The sequence below is a fragment of the Dendrobates tinctorius genome, unplaced genomic scaffold (assembly GCF_039654945.1).
Source record: "Dendrobates tinctorius isolate UK_male_01 unplaced genomic scaffold, ASM3965494v1 ptg000046l, whole genome shotgun sequence".
Classification (NCBI taxonomy): Eukaryota; Metazoa; Chordata; class Amphibia; order Anura; family Dendrobatidae; genus Dendrobates; species Dendrobates tinctorius.
The window spans coordinates 38,431,072-38,450,836 of record NW_027361714.1 but is presented as its reverse complement, the minus strand read 5'-3'; the positions used below and the strand labels follow the sequence as shown (position 1 = coordinate 38,450,836).

Here is a 19,765-nt window from a genome sequence, read left to right as displayed (position 1 = left end):
TCGCAATTTTCCAACTTTGAATTTTTATGCCCTTAAATCACAGAGATACGGCACACAAAAAACTTGATAAGTAACATTTCCCACATGTTTACTTTACATCAGCACAATTTTGCAACCAAAATTTTTTTTTGTTAGGAAGTTATAAGGGTTAAAAGTTGACCAGCGATTTCTCATTTTTAAAACACCATTTTATTTTTAGGACCACATCACATTTGAAGCCACTTTGAGAGGTCTATATGATAGAAAATACCCAAAAGTGACACCATTCTAAAAACTGAACCCCTTAAGGTGCTCAAAACCACATTCAAGAAGTTTATTAACCCATTAGGTGCGTCACAGGAATTTTTTTGAATATTTAAAAAGAAATGAACATCTAACTTTTGTTCACAAAAAAAATACTTCAGGTTCAATTTTTTTTATTTTACCAAGGGTAACAGGAGAAATTGGACTGCAAAAGTTATTGTGCAATTTGTCCTGAGTACGCTGATACCTGATTTGTGGGGGGGAACGACTGTTTGCCTGTTTTTTGAATATTTAAAAAGAAATGAACATCTAACTTTTGTTCACAAAAAAAATACTTCAGGTTCAATTTTTTTTATTTTACCAAGGGTAACAGGAGAAATTGGACTGCAAAAGTTATTGTGCAATTTGTCCTGAGTACGCTGATACCTGATTTGTGGGGGGGAACGACTGTTTGACTGTTTGCATGGCAGAGCTCAGAATGGAAGGAGCGCCGTTTGACTTTTCAATGCAAAATTGGCTGGAATTCAGATCGGACGCCATGTCACGTTTGGAGAGTCCCTGATGTACCTAAACAGTGGAAACCCCCTACAAGTGACCCCATTTTGGAAACTAGACCCCCCAAGGAACTTATCTAGATATGTGGTGAGAACTTTGAACCCACAAGGGCTTTACAGAAGTTTATAACGTACAGCGGTACAATTAAAAAATCATATTTTTTCCACAAAAATGATCTTTTCACCCCAATTTTTATTTTCCCAAGGGTAAAAGGACCCTAAAAGTTATTGTGCAATTTGTCCTGAGTACGCTGATACCCCACATGTGGGGGTAAACCACTATTTGGGCGCATGGCAGAGCTCTTAAGGGAAGCAGCGCCATTTGACGTTTTTGGCTGGAATTGAGATCGGACACCATGTCGCGTTTGGAAAACCCCTGATGTACCAAAACAGTGGAAATCCCCCACAAATGACACCATTTTGGAAACTAGACCCCCTAAGGAACTTATCTAGATGTGTGGTGAGAACTTTGAACCCCCATGGGCTTCACAGAAGTTTATAACATAAAGCCATACAATTAAAAAATCATATTTTTTCACAAAAACGATCTTTTCACCCTCAATTCTTATTTTTCCAAGGGTAACAGGACCGTAAAAGCTATGGTGCAATTTGTTCTGAGTACGCTGATACCCAACATGTGGGGGTAAACCACTATTTGGGCGTATGGCAGAGCTCGGAAGGGAAGCAGCGCCATTTGACGTTTTTGGCTGGAATTGAGATCGGACACCATGTCGCGTTTGGAAAACTCCTGATGTACCAAAACAGTGGAAACCCCCCCACAAATGACACCATTTTGGAAACTAGACCCCCTAAGGAACTTATCTAGATGTGTGGTAAGCACTTTGACCCCCCCAGTGCTTCACAGAAGTTTATAATGCCCGGGCGTGAAAATAAATAATTCGTATTTTTTCCACAAACATGATCTTTTAGTCACCATTTTTTTATTTTCCCAAGGGTACCAGGAGAAATTGGACCCCAAAAGTTGTTGTCCAATTTGTCCTGAGTATGCTGATACCCCATATGTGGGAGAAAACTACTGTATGGGCACACGTCGGAGCTCGGAAGGGAAGTAATGACGTTTTGGAATGCAGACTTTGATGGAATGGTCTGCGGGTGTCATGTTGCCTTTGGAGAGCCCCTAATGTACCTAAACAGTGGAAACCCCCCACAAATGACACCATTTTGTAAACTAGACCCCCCAAGGAACTTAACTAGATGTGTGGTGAGCACTTTGAACCCCCCAGTGCTTCACAGAAGTTTATAACGCCCGGGCGTGAAAATAAAAAATTCGTATTTTTTCCACAAACATGATCTTTTAGTCACCATTTTTTTATTTTCCCAAGGGTACCAGGAGAAATTGGACCCCAAAAGTTGTTGTCCAATTTGTCCTGAGTATGCTGATTCCCCATATGTGGGTGAAAACTACTGTATGGGCACACGTCGGGGTTCGGAAGGGAAGTAATGACGTTTTGGTATGCAGACTTTGATGGAATGGTCTGCGAGTGTCATGTTGCCTTTGGAGAGCCCCTAATGTACCTAAACAGTGGAAACCCCCCACAAATGACCCCATTTTGAAAACTAGACCCACTAAGGAACTTATCTAGATGTGGGGTGAGCACTTTGAACCCCCAAGGGCTTCACAGAAGTTTATAATGCCAGGGCATGAAAATAAAAAAATGGTATTTTTTCCAGAAACATGATCAATTAGTCCCCAATTTTTTCATTTTCCCAAGGGTAACAGGAGAAATTGGACCCCAAAAGTTGTTGTCCAATTTGGCCTGAGTACGCTGACACCCCATATGTGGGAGAAAACTACTGTATGGACACACGTCGGGGCTCGGAAGGGAAGCAGTGACGTTTTGGAATGCAGACTTTGATGGAATGGTCTGCGGGTGTCATGTGCGTTTGGAGAGCCCCTGATGTACCTAAACTATTGAAACTCCCCACAAGTGACCCCATTTTGGACACTAGACCCCCCACAGAACTTATCTAGATGTGTGGTGAGCACTTTGAACCCCCAAGTGCTTCACAGAAGTTTATAACACTCGGACGTGAAAATAAAAAAATCATTTTTTTCCACAAAAATGATATTTTTGCCCCCAATTTTTTATTTTCCTAAGGGTAACAGGAGAAATTGGACCCCAAAAATTGTTTTGCAATTTGTGCTGAGTAGGCTGATACCCTACATGTGGGGGTAAAACACTGTTTGGGCGCATGGCAGAGCTTGGAAGGGAAGGAGCACCATTTGACTTTTTCAACTCAGAATTGGCTGGAATTGAGATCAGACGCCATGTTGCATTTGGAGAGCCCCTGATGTGCCCAAACAGTGGAAACCCCCAATTATAACTCCAACCCTAACCCCAACACACCCCTAACCCTAGCCCTAACCCTAGCCCTAACCCTAGCCCTAACCCTAGCCCTAACCCTAAGGCTGTGTGCACACGCTGCGGATTTTGCTGCAGTTCCGCAGCGGTTTTGGCTGCTGCGGACCCCAGTACCATGATTCCCTATGGGAATCAAAAACCGCAGTGCAGACGGTGCGGAATTTTCCGCGGTTTTCAATCCGCAGAAAGAATTGACATGTCAATTCTTTCTGCGGATTCTCCTGCGGTTTGCCATCTCCTCTAATGAGATGAAAAACCGCAGGACAAAACCGCAGAGCAATCTGCAGGTAAAACCGCAGGTCTTTTGACCTGCGGTTTCACCTGCGGATTTTACAAAATCCGCGCGGATGAATCCGCACCTAATCCGCAGCGTGTGCACACAGCCTTACCCTAACGGGAAAATGGAGATAGATACTTTTTTTTTTAGTTTTATTATTTTTCCCTAACTAAGGAGGTGATAACGGGGGGTTTGATTTACTATTTATGGCGGTTTTTATGTTTGGCGGCTGTCACACGCTAAAAGACGCTTTTTATTGTAAAATAGTTTTTGCATCACCACATTTTGAGAGCTATAATTTTTCCGTATTTTGACCCACTGAGTCATGTGAGGTCTTATTTTTTGCGGGACGAGTTGACGTTTTTATTGGTACCATTTTCGGGCACGTGACATTTTTTGATCGCTTTTTATTCCTATTTTTGGGACGCAGAATGAACAAAAACCAGCGTTTCATGAATTTCTTTTGGGGGGGGTGCGTTTACACTGTTCCGCGTGCGGTAAAATTGATAAAGCGGTTTTATTCTTCGGGTCAGTACGGTTACAGCGATACCTCATTTAGGTCTTTTTTTATGTTTTTGTCGGTTTTATGCAATGAAAACTATTTTATATAAAAAATAATTATTTTTGCATCGCTTTATTCTGTGAGCTATAACTTTTTTATTTTTTCGCTGATGATGCTGTGTGGCGGCTCGTTTTTTGCGGGACAAGATGACGTTTTCAGCGGTACCATGGATATTTATATGCGTCTTTTTGATCGCGCGATATTACACTTTTTGTTTGGCGGTATGATAATAAATCATTATTTTTTGCTTCGTTTTTTATTTTTATTTTTTAAGGGGTTCGCTAAAAGGGTTAACTAATGGGACTGTTTTATAGGGCGGGTCATTACGGACGCGGCGATACTTAATATGTGTACTTTTATTGTTTTTTTTTTTTTATTATTTTCAAAAAAATGAATTTATTGAGGAATATTTTTTTTTTTTTTACGAATTTATTTGGCGATTTTTTTTAATTTATTTTTACATTTTTTTTAAATTTTTTTTTACTTTATTACATAGTCCCAGGTGGGACATCACTGTCCTGTGACAGATCGCTGATCTGTCACATCACAGATCACTGTGACAGATCAGCAATCTGTCACAGGCATTGAAGCAGACTTCCTCTTGCCTGCGCTTTGCAGGCACTGAGGAAGCCAGCTTCCTCAGGTCCCCGAAGGCCCCCGTCGCCATCTTGGATTCGGGGGCCTGGAGGATAGGAGCCCCCCGCAGCAGCGCTGCACATTGCGCTGCCGTGGGGGGCTCAGGGAAGCACGGAGGGAGCCCCCTCCCTGCCGATGCTTCCCTTTAACTCCCGGTACACCGAGATCATGTTTGATCGCGGTGTGCAAGGGGTTAACGTGTCGGGGGCGGTCCGTGACCGCCCCTGACACATAGTGCCGGGTGTCAGCTGTGATAATCAGCTGACACCCGGCCGCGATCAGCGGCGCTCACCACGTGGGCGCCGCTGATCGCGGTAGACGTACTATCCCGTCCACGGTCATACGGGCCCGGGTACCGTGGACGGGATAGTACGTCGGATGTCAGGAAGGGGTTAATGATAATGGATAAGATAGTGCTCCAAGGAGATCATCAGAGATTGGGATATTTTTTATAACCACACCGTGACTTGTACTTCTCAAGATCTTTGTCCTTCACTTGTTTGGAGATCTCCTTGGTCTTCATGGTGGTGTTTGGTTAGTGGTGCCTCTTGCTTAACCCCTTTCTGTCATGTGACGTACTGTCCGTCCATGTGCCCTGGGACTTAATTCCCAGGGACCGGATAGTACATCACAGCGATCAGCGGCGCCCACGTAGTGAGCGCCGTTGATCGCGGCCGGGTGTCAGCTAATTATCACAGCTGACACCCGGCACAATGTGTCAGGGGTGGTCACGGACCGTCCCCGACACGTTAACCCCTTGCACACCGCGATCAAACACGATCGCGGTGTACCGGGGGTTAAAGGGAAGCATTGGCAGGGAGGGGGCTCCCTCCGTGCTTCCCTGAGCCCCCCACAGCAGCGCAATCTGCAGCGCTGCTGCGGGGGGCTCCATCCCTGCAGGTCCTCAAATCCAAGATGGCGACGGGGAGCTTCGGGGGCCTGCAGGGAGCTGGCTTCCTCATGCCTGCGCTTTGCAGGCACTGAGGAAAGCCTGTGCAGTGCCTGTGACAGATCGCTGATCTGTCACAGTGATCTGTGATGTGACAGATCAGCGATCTGTCACATGACAGGTATGTCCCCCCTTGGACAATGAAATAAAGTTAAAAAAAAAAAAAAAAAAAGTGTAAAAATAATTTTCAAAATTCACTAAATAAATTTAAAAAAAAAAAAATTCCCTAATAAATTCATTTTTTGCAAATAAAAAAAACAATAAAAGTACACACATTTGGTATCGCCGCGTCCGTAACGACCCGTCCTATAAAACTGTCCCACTAGTTAACCCCTTTAGCGAACCCCTTAAAAAATAAAAATAAAAAACTAAGCAAAAAATAATGATTTATTATCATACCGCCAAACAAAAAGTGCAATAACGCGTGATCAAAAAGACGCATATAAATATCTATGGTAACGCTGAAAACGTCATCTTGTCCCGCAAAAAACGAGCTGCCATACAGCATCATCAGCAAAAAAGTAAAAAAGTTATAGCTCGCAGAATAAAGCGATGCAAAAATAATTATTTTTTATATAAAATAGTTTTCATTGCATAAAAGCGCCAAAACATAAAAAAATACCTAAATCAGGTATCGTTGTAACCATACTGACCCAAAGAATAAAAGGGCTTTATCAATTTTACCGCAGGTGGAACGGTGTAAAAGCACCCCCCAAAAGAAATTCATGAAACGCTGGTTTTTGTTCATTCTGTGTCCCAAAAATCGGAATAAAAAGCGATCAAAAAACATCACGTGCCCGAAAATGATACCAATAAAAACGTCAACTCGTCCCGCAAAAAATAAGACCTCACATGACTTAGTGAGTCAAAATATGGAAAAATTTATAGCTCTCAATATGTGGTTATGCAAAAACTATTTTTACAATAAAAAGCGTCTTTTAGCGTGTGACAGCTGCCAAAAATAAAAACCCGATATAAATACTAAATCAAACCCCCGTTGTCATCCCCTTAGTTAGGGAAAAAAAATAAAATTAAAAGAAAATGTATTTATTTCCATTTTCCCATTAGGGTTAGGGCTAGGGCTGAGATTAGGGTTAGGGGTGTGTTGGGGTTTCCACTGTTTAGGTACTTCAGGGGCTCTCCAAAAGCAACATGACACCCGCAGACCATTCCATCAAAGTCTGCATTCCAAAACGTCACTACTTTCCTTCCGAGCCCTGACGTGTGCCCACACAGTAGTTTTCTCCCACATATGGGGTATCAGCGTACTCAGGACAAATTGGACAACAACTTTTGGGGTCCAATTTCTCCTGGTACCCTTGGGAAAATAAAAAAATTTGGTGACTAAAAGATCATGTTTGTGGAAAAAATATGATTTTTTTATTTTCACCCCCGGGCGTTATAAACTTCTGTCAAGCACGGGGGGGTTCAAAGTGCTCACCACACATCTAGATAAGTTCCTTGGGGGGTCTAGTTTCCAAAATGGTGTCATTTGTTGGGGGTTTCCACTGTTTTGGTACATCAGGGGCTTTCCAAACGCGACATGGTGTCCGATCTCAATTCCAGCCAAAAACGTCAAATGGCGCTGCTTCCTTTCCGAGCTCTGCCATGCGCCCAAATAGTGGTTTACCCCCACATGTCGGGTATCGGTGTACTCAAGACAAATTGCACAATAACATTTAGGGTCCTGTTACCCTTGGAAAATTAAGAATTGAGGGTGAAAAGATCTTTTTTGTGGAAAAAATATGATTTTTTAATTGGATGGCTGTACGTTATAAACTTCTGTGAAGGCCTTGGGGGTTCAAAGTTCTCACCACACATCTAGATAAGTTCCTTGGGGGGGTCTAGTTTCCAAAATGGTGTCACTTGTGGGGGGTTTCCACTGTTTTGGTACATCAGGGGTTTTCCAATCGCAACATGGTGTCCGATCTCAGTTCCAGCCAAAAAAGTCAAATGGCGCTGCTTCCCTTCTGAGCTCTTCCATGTGCCCAAATGGTTGTTTACACCCACATATGGGGTATCAGCTTACTCAGGACAAATTGCACAATAACTTTGATACGTTATAAACTTCTGTGAAGCCCTTGTGGGTTCAAAGTTCTCACCACATATCTAGAGAAGTTCCTTGGGTGGTCTAGTTTCCAAAATGGGGTCACTTGTGGGGGGTTTCCACTGTTTAGGTACATCAGGGGCTCTCCAAACGTGACAGGCTCTCCAAACGTGACATGACGTCCGATCTGAATTCCAGCCAATTTTGCATTGAAAGAGTCAAACGGCGCTCCTTCCCTTCTGAGCTCTGCTATGCGCCGAAACAGTGGTTCCCCCCACATATCAGGTATCAGCGTACTCAGGACAAACTGCACAATAACTTCTGCAGTCCAACTTCTCCTGTTACCCTTGGTAAAATAAAAAAAAATGAACCTGAAGTATTTTTTTTGTGAAAAAAGTTACAGTAAATGTTAATTTTTTTTAAATATTCAAAAAATTCCTATGACGCACCTGAAGGGTTAATAAACTTCTTGAATGTGGTTTTGAGCACCTTAAGGGGTGCAGTTTTTAGAATGGTGTCACTTTTGGGTATTTTCTATCTACCCCTCAAAGTAGTTTCAAATGTGATGTGGTCTGTAAAAATAAAATGGTGTTGCAAAAATGAGAAATCGCTGGTCAACTTTTAACCCTTATAACATCCTAGCAAAAAAAATGTGGTTCGAAAATTGTGCTGATGTAAAGTAAACATGTGGGAGATGTTACTTATTAAGTTTTTTGTGTGCCGTATCTCTGTGATTTAACCGCTTCCCGACCGCCCACAGTAGATAAACGTTGGCGCTTGCTGAGCTTTGTGCAGCGCCGACGTTTATCTACTGTCGGCGGTTTTGTGTCCCCCGGGACCCCCACATACCTTATAATGCGGGGATCCCGGTGCACAATGCATGCTGGGACCCACGACGTCATCGAGACCTGATTGGTTCAGGTCCTGATGACGTCAGCGTCACAGCAGTCAATGAGAGCGCTCACTGGGAAAGCTGCTTGTTTCCCGGCGATCTCACTCATTGTAACGCGACTTCTCCTCTGATCTCACACTGACAGATGATCAGAGGTGAAGCAGCGTTACTGTGTGACTAGATCGCTGCCTGGCACAGCTGATCGCTGCCTGGCACAGCTGATCGCTGCCTGGCACAGCTGTGCCAGGCAGCGATCTTGTCACACAGTAATGCTGCTTCTCCTCTGATCATCTGTCAGTGTGAGATCAGAGAAGTCGTGTTACTATGTGCCAGGCAGCGATCTTGTCACATAGTAACGCTGCTTCTCCTCTGATCATCTGTCAGTGAGATCAGAGGAGAAGTGGCGTTACTATGAGTCAGATCGCAGGGCAGCGATCTTGTCACAAAAAGGAAAAAAAAGTAAAGAAAAAAAAAAAGCAGGCACGCAGGTTAGGGCTAGGGTTAGAGCTAGGGCTGGGATTAGGGTTATGGGTGTGTTGGTGTTAGTTTTGTGGTTAGGGTTATGGTTAGGGTTGGGATTAGGGTTAGGGGTGTGTTGGGGTTAGGGTTGGAATTAGAATTGGGGGTTTCCACTGTTTAGGTACATCAGGGGCTCTGTAAACGCAACATGACGCCCGCAGACCATTCCATCAAAGTCTACATTTCAGAACGTCACTATTTCCCTTCCGAGCCCCACCGTGTGCCCAAATAGTAGTTTTCTCCCACATAATGGGGTACCAGCGTACTCAGGACAAATTGGACAACAACTCTTAGGGTCCAATTTCTCCTGTTACCCTTGTGAAAATAAAAATTGGGGGCTAAAAGATGATTTTTGTGGAAAAGAAATAATTTTTTAATTTTCACGGCTCTACATTATAAACTTTAGTGAAACACTTGGGGTTTCAAAGTGCTCACCACACATCTAGATAAGTTCCTTGGGGGGGTCTAGTTTCCAAAATGGGGTCACTTGTGGGGGTTTCCACTGTTTAGGTACATCAGGGGCTCTGCAAACGCGACATGACACCCGCAGACTATTCCATCAAAGTCTGCATTCCAGAACGTCACTACTTCCCTTTTGAGCCCCACCGTGTGCCCAAACAGTAGTTTTCTTCCACATATGGGGTATCAGCGTACTCAGGACAAATTGGACAACAACTTTTGGGGTCCAATTTCTCCTGTTACCCTTGTGAAAATAAATAATTGGGGGCTAAAAAATCATTTTGTGGAAAAAAAATGATTTTATATTTTCATGGCTCTACGTTATAAACTTCTGTGAAGCACTTGGGGATTCAAAGTGTTCACGACACATCTAGACAAGTTCTTTAAGGGGTCTAGTTTCCAAAATGGGGTCACTTGTGAGGGGTTTCCACTGTTTAGACACATCAGGGACTCCCCAAATGCGACATGGCATCCGATCTCAATTCCAGCCAATTTTGCATTGAAAAAGTCAAACGGCACTCCTTCCGTTCTGAGCTCTGCCGTGTGCTCAAACAGTGGTTTAGCCCCACATACGGGGTATCGGCGTATTAGGGAGAAAATTCACAAAAAATGTTGTGGTTAATTTTCTCTTTTTACACTTGTGAAAATAAAAAAAATGGTTCTGAAGTAAAATGTTTGTGAAAAAAAGTTAAATGTTTATTTTTTCCTTCCACATTCCATTCGTTCATGTGAAGCAACTGAAGGGTTAACAAACTTCTTGAATGTGGTTTTGAGTACATTGAGAGGTGCAGTTTTAGAATGGTGTCACTTTTGGGTATTTTCTATCATATTGACCCCCCAAACTCACTTCAAATGTGAGATGGTCCCTAAAAAAAATGGTGTTGTAAATATTGTTGTAAAAATGAGAAATCCGCTGGTCAACTTTTAACCCTTATAACTTCCTAAAAAGAAAAATATGTTTCCAAAATTGTGCAGATGTAGACATGTGGGAAATGTTATTTATTAACTATTTTGTGTGATATCACTCTCTGATTTAAGGGCATAAAAATTAAAAGTTTGAAAATTGCAAAATTTTCGCCAAATTTCGATTTTGTTTTTTTTTTGTTTAACAAATAAACGCAGTTCATATCTAAGAAATTTTACCACCATCATGAAGTACAATATGTCACGAGAAAACTGTCAGAATCAGCAGGATCCATTGAAGTGTTCTAGAGTTATGACCTCAAAGTAACACTGGTCAGAATTGAAAAAATTGGCCCTGTCATGAAGGCAAAAACAGGCTTGGGTGTGAAGGGGTTAAGGGCATAAAAATTCAAATTTGTAAAATTGCGAAATTTAAAAAAAATATTCGCCAAATTTCCTTTTTTTTCACAAATAAACGCAAGTTATTTGAATGAAATTTTACCACTAACATGAAGTACAATATGTCACGACAAAACAATGTCAGAATCACCAGGATCCATGGAAGCGTTCCAGAGTTATGACCTCATAAAGGGACAGTGGTCAGAATTGTAAAAATTGGCCCGGTCATGAACGTGCAAACCACCCTTGGGGGTTAAGGGGTTAATGGTGCTGCAGCCTTTGTTGCCTTTCAGTAAAGGTGTGTACATACTGACAGACCATGTGACACTCAGATTGCACACAGGTGGACTTTTTTTTCACTAAGAATGTGACTTATGCGGGCAGTTGGTTGCACCAGCATTTTCTAGGCGCTTTGTCACAACAGGGGTGAATATGTATACACATTCCAATTTTTAGTTATTTGATCATATAAATTTAATTCATACCTATATTTTTCTCACTTCATTAACTTAGACTATTTAGAGCTGATGCATCACACAAAAATCTTACTACAAAAATAGTTCAACACAGATTGTAATGGAATAAAATAGGTAAACATCCAAGGGAGTGAATACATTCGCAATCCACTGTATAATTTGTCTTATTGAGATGTGCAAAGTGCCTCTGATTCCTGAATATTTTTCATTAACTTTAACAATCCTGCAATTTCTTTTAAGTTCCTATGATGAGTATTTGGTGAGTTTTTGATCTTGCAGATTTTTGGCAGCATTTCTACATTTATTAGGTAAATTCAGGTTTTGAGTGCTTATGTGCATTTTTATCGAGTTTTTGGTTCTACAGTTTTTGTCTTTTGGTGTGTAATGTTTTAAATTAAGCTAAGCTAATTTTTTTTATACTTCCTGGTATTTATACACTCATCTGCGGATTAATTGGTGTACTCACAAAAAAAGCGTACTGTATTTTTCGGTTTATATGGCGCACTTTTTTCCTCCAAATTTGGGGGGAAAATGGGGGTGCGTCTTATAATGCGGATATACCTTACCGGCCGCGGTGGAGCAGGGTCCCAGCTTAGTTACTGGAGGAGGAAATAGATGTGCAGCGCGGTGCTGCGGTTGTCTTCGGTGCTGCAGGGAGCTCTGGCAACATTTTGAGAAAGTCCAGAGCCCCTGCAGTTCCACGGTTTCCTATGCGGTGGACTTCAGGAAAATGGCTGTCGGGGGCAGCGCATTCGCAGATGGAGATCTTTACATCAAGATCCCGGGAGATCTCAGCGCTGAAATCTCATCTCCTGAGATCTTGGTGCCGAGATCTCTATCTGCGCATGCGCTGCCCCTGGCATCCATTTTCCCGGAGTCCACTGCATATGAAACCATGGAACTGCAGAGGCTCTGGCCTTTCACAAAATGTCGGCGGCGACACTCGCAGCACTGGAGACACCCGCAGCACCAGACACCCGCAGCGGCGCGTTGCACTTCCGAACACCCCCGCATCCCAGCCTGTGCCCTGCAGCAACACTCCACTCTTGCTTCCTCCAGCAGCAACCCAGGGACCCGGCTTCACCGCAGCCACCACCCCCCGGTAAATAAGACGCATGGATTATAAGAAGCACCACCATTTTATTAAAAAGTTCTTCCTATTTTTCTCCTCAAAATTTTGGGTGCGTCTTATAATCCGGAGCGTCTATAATCCGCAAAATATGGTACTTGTTGTGAATTGCAAACACCACCAAAGGTCAGTTTACATAGCATAAAAAAAGCACAGTGTGCATGAGATTTCTATAAATCCCTTCCACTTTGCTGGAATTGTAAGATTATGTTGTTTTTTTTTACATTGCAATACCCAGCGTCAAAATCTCATTCTGGGAACTTTAAAGAGGTGTGTCAGTAACAAAGTACATTTTAGTGAGGAGAGAGGAGTGTAGGAGCTTTCATGAGATCCAGATTGCAACCACATAGGTTTGAGCCAAATCAGCAAGGCAGGTGGGTGCACACAAAGGCTGGAAAGCACAGCATTGTAACAAAACAAAAAGGAGATCTGGCACACCAAAAAAGTAAAATAAAAAAACTTTATTAGGCAATCAAGCCATGATAAAAAACCATGCAGAACCTGACACGTTTCCTATGAGTAAGGGTGCGTTTTTGCACCTGAAACGCGTCAGCTTCTGCATATTTTTTAATCATGGCTTGATTGCCTAATAGTTTTTTTGTTTTACTTTTTTGGTATGCCACATCTCCTTTTTGTTTTGCTACATTTTAGTCAATAGATCTTGAAATAAAAATAAGTTTCACAAATGGATGTCTTAAAAAAAATTCTCATGATGAGATAACCTTATAAATGTGCTCCTATTATGTGTAGCATGTAATGGCTGTGTCTGACCTTGCAGAAACATGGTCAGAAAATGAAACCGTTGCTGGCCAGAGGAGAAAGAATAAGCGATTTTATAGACAACATGGCAGTGGCTTGGAGCTTTGCTTTCTGTGAAGTAAAACAATACTCTTCCTGCTTTATCACATTACCAAGTGTTTGTTGCGTTGCTAGCCCTCTGAGCTCATCATAAATCAAGCCAGTAATATGAGCTCAGTGGCAGCTGGAGTTTCTACCTCACTGACTTGGTTTATGATGAGCTCAGAGTACAGGAGATGTGTCAAAAATACTTGTTCCTATGATAAAACAGCCAAGTTAATGTTTTACCTCACAGAAAGCAGCAGATGCAAACCACTGCTTTGTAGTCTGTATAATCACTTATTCTTCCTCCACTGACCAGGAATTGTGGTATGTACCTACCATGTTCCTGCATGGTCAGACACCGCCATTATATTACCACAGTACCTACCATGTTCCTGCATGGTCAGACACAGCCATTATATTACCACAGTACCTACAATGTTCCTGCATGGTCAGACACAGCCATTATATTACCACAGTACCTACCATGTTCCTACGTGGTCAGACACCGCCATTATATTACCACAGTACCTACCATGTTCCTACATGGTAAGACACCACCATTATATTACCACTAGAGTTGAGCGAAACGGGTCGAACAATTTCAAAAGTCGCCGACTTTTGGCAAAGTCGGGTTTCATGAAACGAAACCCGACCCTAGGATGAGGTCGGCCACGAGGTCGGCGACTTACGCGCCAAAGTCGCGTTTCAAAAGTTTGTTTAGCGCTCTTTTTCAGCCAATCAGGATCCACGGACACTGTGGGCAAAGTGATGACATAGGCAGGGGTCGCCACCATCTTTCAGAAGGGCATGCAAGTGATTGGCTTGCTTTGGTGGGCGTCACAGGGGTTATAAAAGGGCGTGCACGCCGACCGCCATCTTCTGCCGATCTTAGCATAGGGAGAGGTTGCTGATTCTGTAGGGAGAGCGTTAGGCAGGGAAGAAGACAAAAAAACTGCTTCTGCTGCTAGCGATTTTGCCTGTGCAACACACCAGTCACTGTGTGTGCAGTGCAAGGGGAGGCTATATTGTGGTGGATCAGCGGTGTTGGTTGTTAGGCTGCCTTCTAAGGCTTCCTGACAGCTGCATTGCTGTTTCCCCACTGCTCTGCAAACTGCTTTTTTAAAAGCAATCCCAATTTTTTTTTTGTCCTGCTAAGGTACTGACCGTGCATTTATTCACACCATACAGCGGTGTACGCTCCTCACACAGTACCGTGTAACGGCTGTTATCACAGCCACAGTGAAGCTATCTGTGTGTCACTGTGGAAGGATAAGTGGAGGACTTGTTCCGTTCTTACAGACCTACACTCTAGGGAGATTCCTATTCTGCCCAATTCTACAATTCACTTTTTTCACGCCTGTGACATAGCGCTCTGATATTCAGTAGGCCTCACACAATCCAAAAGTGTCCAGTGTCCACAAGTGTCTGCAGAATTTCAAAATCTCCCTTATCCGGTAGTCACTTTTTTCACACCTGCTGCATCGAGCCTGTGACATAGCGCTCTGATATTCATTGGGCCTCACACAATCCAAAAGTGTCCAGTGTCCACAAGTGTCTGCAGAAATTCAAAATCTCCCTTATCCTGTAGTCACTTTTTTCACACCTGTGCCATCGAGCCTGTGACATAACACTGTGATATTCAGTGGGCCTCACACAATCCAAATGTCCAGTGTCCACAAGTGTCTGCAGAAATTCAAAATCTCCCAGAAATTCAAAATCTCCCTTATCCTGTAGTCACTTTTTTCACACCTGTGCCATCGAGCCTGTGACATAGCACTGTGATATTCAGTGGGCCTCACACAATCCAAGTGTCCAGTGTCCACAAGTGTCTGCAGAAATTCAAAATCTCCCAGAAATTCAAAATCTCCCTTATCCTGTAGTCACTTTTTTCACACCTGTGCCATCAAGCCTGTGACATAGCGCTGTGATATTCAGTGGGCCTCACACAATCCAAGTGTCCAGTGTCCACAAGTGTCTGCAGAAATTCAAAATCTCCCAGAAATTCAAAATCTCCCTTATCCTGTAGTCACTTTTTTCACACCTGTGCCATCGAGCCTGTGACATAGCGCTGTGATATTCAGTGGGCCTCACACAATCCAAGTGTCCAGTGTCCACAAGTGTCTGCAGAAATTCAAAATCTCCCTTATCCTGTAGTCACTTTTTTCACACCTGTGCCATCGAGCCTGTGACATAGCGCTGTGATATTCAGTGGGCCTCACACAATCCAAGTGTCCAGTGTCCACAAGTGTCTGCAGAAATTCAAAATCTCCCAGAAATTCAAAATCTCCCTTATCCTGTAGTCACTTTTTTCACACCTGTGCCATCGAGCCTGTGACATAGCGCTGTGATAGTCAGTGGGCCTCACACAATCCAAGTGTCCAGTGTGCACAAGTGTCTGCAGAAATTCAAAATCTCCCTTATCCTGTAGTCACTTTTTTCACACCTGTGGCATCGAGCCTGTGACATAGCACTGTGATATTCAGTGGGCCTCACACAATCCAAGTGTCCAGTGTCCACAAGTGTCTGCAGAAATTCAAAATCTCCCAGAAATTCAAAATCTCCCTTATCCTGTAGTCACTTATTCACACCTGTGCCATCGAGCCTGTGATATAGCGCTGTGATATTCAGTGGGCCTCACACAATCCAAGTGTCCACAAGTGTCTGCAGAAAATCTAAATCTCCCCTGTCCTATAGACACCTTGTACCTTGTTTTACATTACTATATAGTTTGTAGGATTTTGTCTACATTTCTACCAAAAATGAGGAAGGCTGGTGGAAGAGGCCGTGGAATTGGGCGGGGGTTGGCAGCTGGTAATGATGGTGTTGGTGGTGGATCTGATGGTAGTGGCAAAAGCAAAATAGGACCGAATGCAGGAGGTGTTGAGCCTGCGTCATCGTCTGGCTCCATAAGGCTTCGAAGGCTTAGTTTTCTAGGAGTTGGCAAACCGCTTTTAACGCCAGAGCATCAGGAAAAAGTTTTGTCTGAGTGCCTCCAGCTCTATCGCCTCCTCTTCTGAAGTTGTAAAAAGTAAAAGCACCGAGTCGTCATTGGAGTCTCATGTTCATGAACCACACCTTTCCTTGTGTCCTTCACCACAACCAAGATTGAAGGATGACTCAGGCCATACTACTGATTACTCCATGGAGCTGTTTTCACATACCATGCCTGGATTATCAAGTGAAATGGTGAATTACCTAGGCCAAGATGAATCTGACATGGAGTGCACTGATGCACAGCCGCTGATAGATGATTCTGCTGGTACATTCACTCAGAGCACTACATTGTCCTTGCAGTGTACAGAGCCAGATTCTGACCCTGATGAGACTCAGGTGCCCCTTCCCGCACACTATACCACCATACACGGTGACACAGAGGAAGGTGCACATGACATTGAAGAGGAGGTGATGGATGACCCAGTTGTTGACCCAGATTGGCATCCATTGGGGGAAGAGGGTGCTGCTTCCAATAGCTCAGATGAGGAGCATCCACAGCAGACATCAACATCGCAACAGCTGTTATCTGGCAGGCCCGGAGCACTCCAAAGACAGGTTCCAAAAATCAAAAGAGTTGCTGGACAGCTTGTCCAGAGGGTCAAAACATCACAGCGTGCTAGGCCGCAAAATGTCTGCCAAAGTAGGAAGAGTGCAGTGTGGCACTTTTTTGAACAAAATCCTCATGATCAGGCCAAGGTTATCTGTAAGAAGTGCGCAAAGACCTTTAGCCGAGGGAAAAATCTGAAAAATTTGAATACCAGTTGCATGCTTAGACATTTAACCAGCATGCACTTGCAAGCGTGGACACAACACCAAACCTCAAGTGCCACATGTGCAACTGATCACAAAGAAGGTAGTCAGCAACGCTACATTGTTTCCCCCACTGTAAGCCCACCGGTTAGCACAGCAGCAAATGTTGAGGTGTCGTTGCAAGGCCACAGCAGTCAGGGAATCCCACTGTTATATCAACGAAATACTGAATCTAGGCCATCAGAAAGAACACCAACTCCTTCACCATCATCAACCCTCTCTCAGTCCGCCCTGTCCACCGTTACTTCCACCATATGCAGCTCTCAAGTCCAGCTCACCCTCCCAGACACTATGAGTAGGTCAAGAAAGTACTCAGTCTCTCATCCGCGTACACTGGGTTTGAACGCCCACATTGCCAAACTAATCTTGTTTGAGATGATGCCCTATCGGTTGATGGAAAGCGCAGCTTTCCGCGAACTCATGGCCTATGCAGTACCACGCTATGACCTACCCAGTCACCACTTCTTCTCTCGCAAAGCCATCCCAGCCCTCCACCATCATGTGAAAGACCGCATTGTCCATGCACTCAAGCAGTCCGTGAGTGGAAAGGTGCACCTCACAACTGATGCATGGTCCAGTCGGCATGGCCAGGGCCGTTACGTGTACATCACTGCGCACTGGGTTAATGTGGTGGATGCAGGGTCCACAGGGGACAGCGGTGGTGGGACAGTGCTGCCTAGCCCACGGTATAGGAAACAGTTGGCTGTAGGTGTTCCACCCTCCTCCTCCAGAAGCGAAAGCTCGTCCACAGAGCACAGTCGTACGAGCACTCCATCTGCAGCTGCCACTGTTGCACACGAGGTGTCCCCCTATCGAGCAGCTAGTGGAAAGCGTCAGCAGGCTGTGTTGCAGATGATATGTTTGGGCGACAGACACACCGCCGAGGTGCTGGCCGAGTACTTGAAGCGACAAACTGAGTCATGGCTGGGCAGTGTACATCTTGAGGCAGGCAAGGTAGTTAGTGATAACGGCCGTAATTTTGTGGCAGCCATAGCCCTTTCAAAACTCAGCCACATACCTTGCTTGGCTCACACCTTGAACCTGGTGGTGCAGTGCTTCCTCAAAAATTATCCGGAGTTAACAGCCCTGCTCCATAAGGTGCGAAGACTGTGCGCGCACATCCGCCGGTCGCCTGTACACTCCGTTCGTATGCAGAAGCTGCAGCGATTGCTCCACCTTCCCAACCACCGCCTCATTATCGACATTGCAACAAGGTGGAACTCCACCCTGCACATGGTGGAGCGGCTGTGCGAGCAGAGGCAGGCCATAATGCATTTGTGGGAGGATACACGGCCAGGCACTTTGAGAGCAGACATGGAGATGACAGGTGTGCAGTGGTCGAAGCTGAAAGACCTCTGTAAAGTCCTTCAGTGTTTTGAGGAATGCACACGGCTGGTAAGCGCAGACGACGCCATCCTAAGCATGAGCATCCCACTTATGCGTCTGCTCATGCAAACTTTGACGCACCTTAAGGAGCAGGCGTCTGCAGCCAATGTTGACGAGGAGGAAGAGGTGGAGGGAATCCTTGATGACATTCAGCCATTGTCTGCTGAGGGACCTCTCCTGGACGAGTTGGAGGAAGAAGAGGAGGAGGATGATGATGGGGATGATTACTTAGGGGAGGAGGATGAATCTCGTGGGGCAAGTGAAAATGTTGGCGTGGCAAGGTCTGGTACAGGGTTTGTGCGTGACTGGAGGGATGTGGATTTACCAGAAAGTGCTCCTCCAACCAGCACTCGCAGTGCATCGACACTGGGAACATTGGCCCACATGTCAGATTATGCCTTGCGGATCCTAAAAAGGGACCCCCGCATTGCCAAAATGATGAACGATGACGACTACTGGTTGGCCAGCATCCTGGATCCACGCTATAAAGGCAAATTACAAAACATCATGCCACAGGAGAACCTTGACCTAATATTGGCTAATAAACAAGCAACTCTGGTAAATCGGTTGCTTGAGGCATTCCCAGCACACAGCAGCGGTGATGGTTCTCACACGAGCCGTACGGGCCGGGGGCAGCTTGGCAGAGGTGTTCATGGTGCACACAGCAGAAGTGGCGTTGGAGACAGGGGTTTCATGACAATGTTGTGGACTGATTTTTCAAGTACCGCTCACACAACTGGTAATACAGCATCGATGGAAAGTGACAGGAGACAGCAGTTGTCAACTATGGTTACAAACTACTTTTCCTCCCATATCGATGTTCTCCCACACAGGTCATTCCCCTTTGACTATTGGGCTGCTACACTGGACACCTGGCCTAAATTGGCACAATATGCCTTACAGGAGCTCGCTTGCCCAGCTGCAAGTGTGCTATCGGAAAGAGTCTTCAGTGCAGCTGGATCAATCCTGACAGAAAAAAGGACCCGTCTGTCAACCCAAAATGTGGATGATCTAACCTTCATTAAAATGAACCATGCATGGGTTTCCAAGGATTTTGTCCCACCTTCCCCTGATGACACATAGGGTGACAGAAAAATGGCTTGCTTTGGTCCACCTCTTCCTGGGACTTGACCTATTTCGCCTTTTGCATCAGCTGAATGTCCAACATCAACATATGCCACTTTCTAAAACTCCCTAACTGTGCTGCCTCCCCCCCCATGGCCGGGGTCACCACCTAGCGCACGACACCGTGCGAGTGCCGTTGCCCTGGATAGGTGGGTAGGTCGACTCTTGGGCGCGGGCA

General features: G+C 44.5%; 1 protein-coding gene across 2 annotated transcripts in view; it reads left to right on the top strand.

Annotated features, from left to right (window-relative positions):
• LOC141089434 (MFS-type transporter SLC18B1-like) overlaps positions 1 to 19,765 on the top strand; it is a 164,642-nt gene that overhangs the window by 122,571 nt on the left and 22,306 nt on the right. The window lies entirely within an intron of this gene.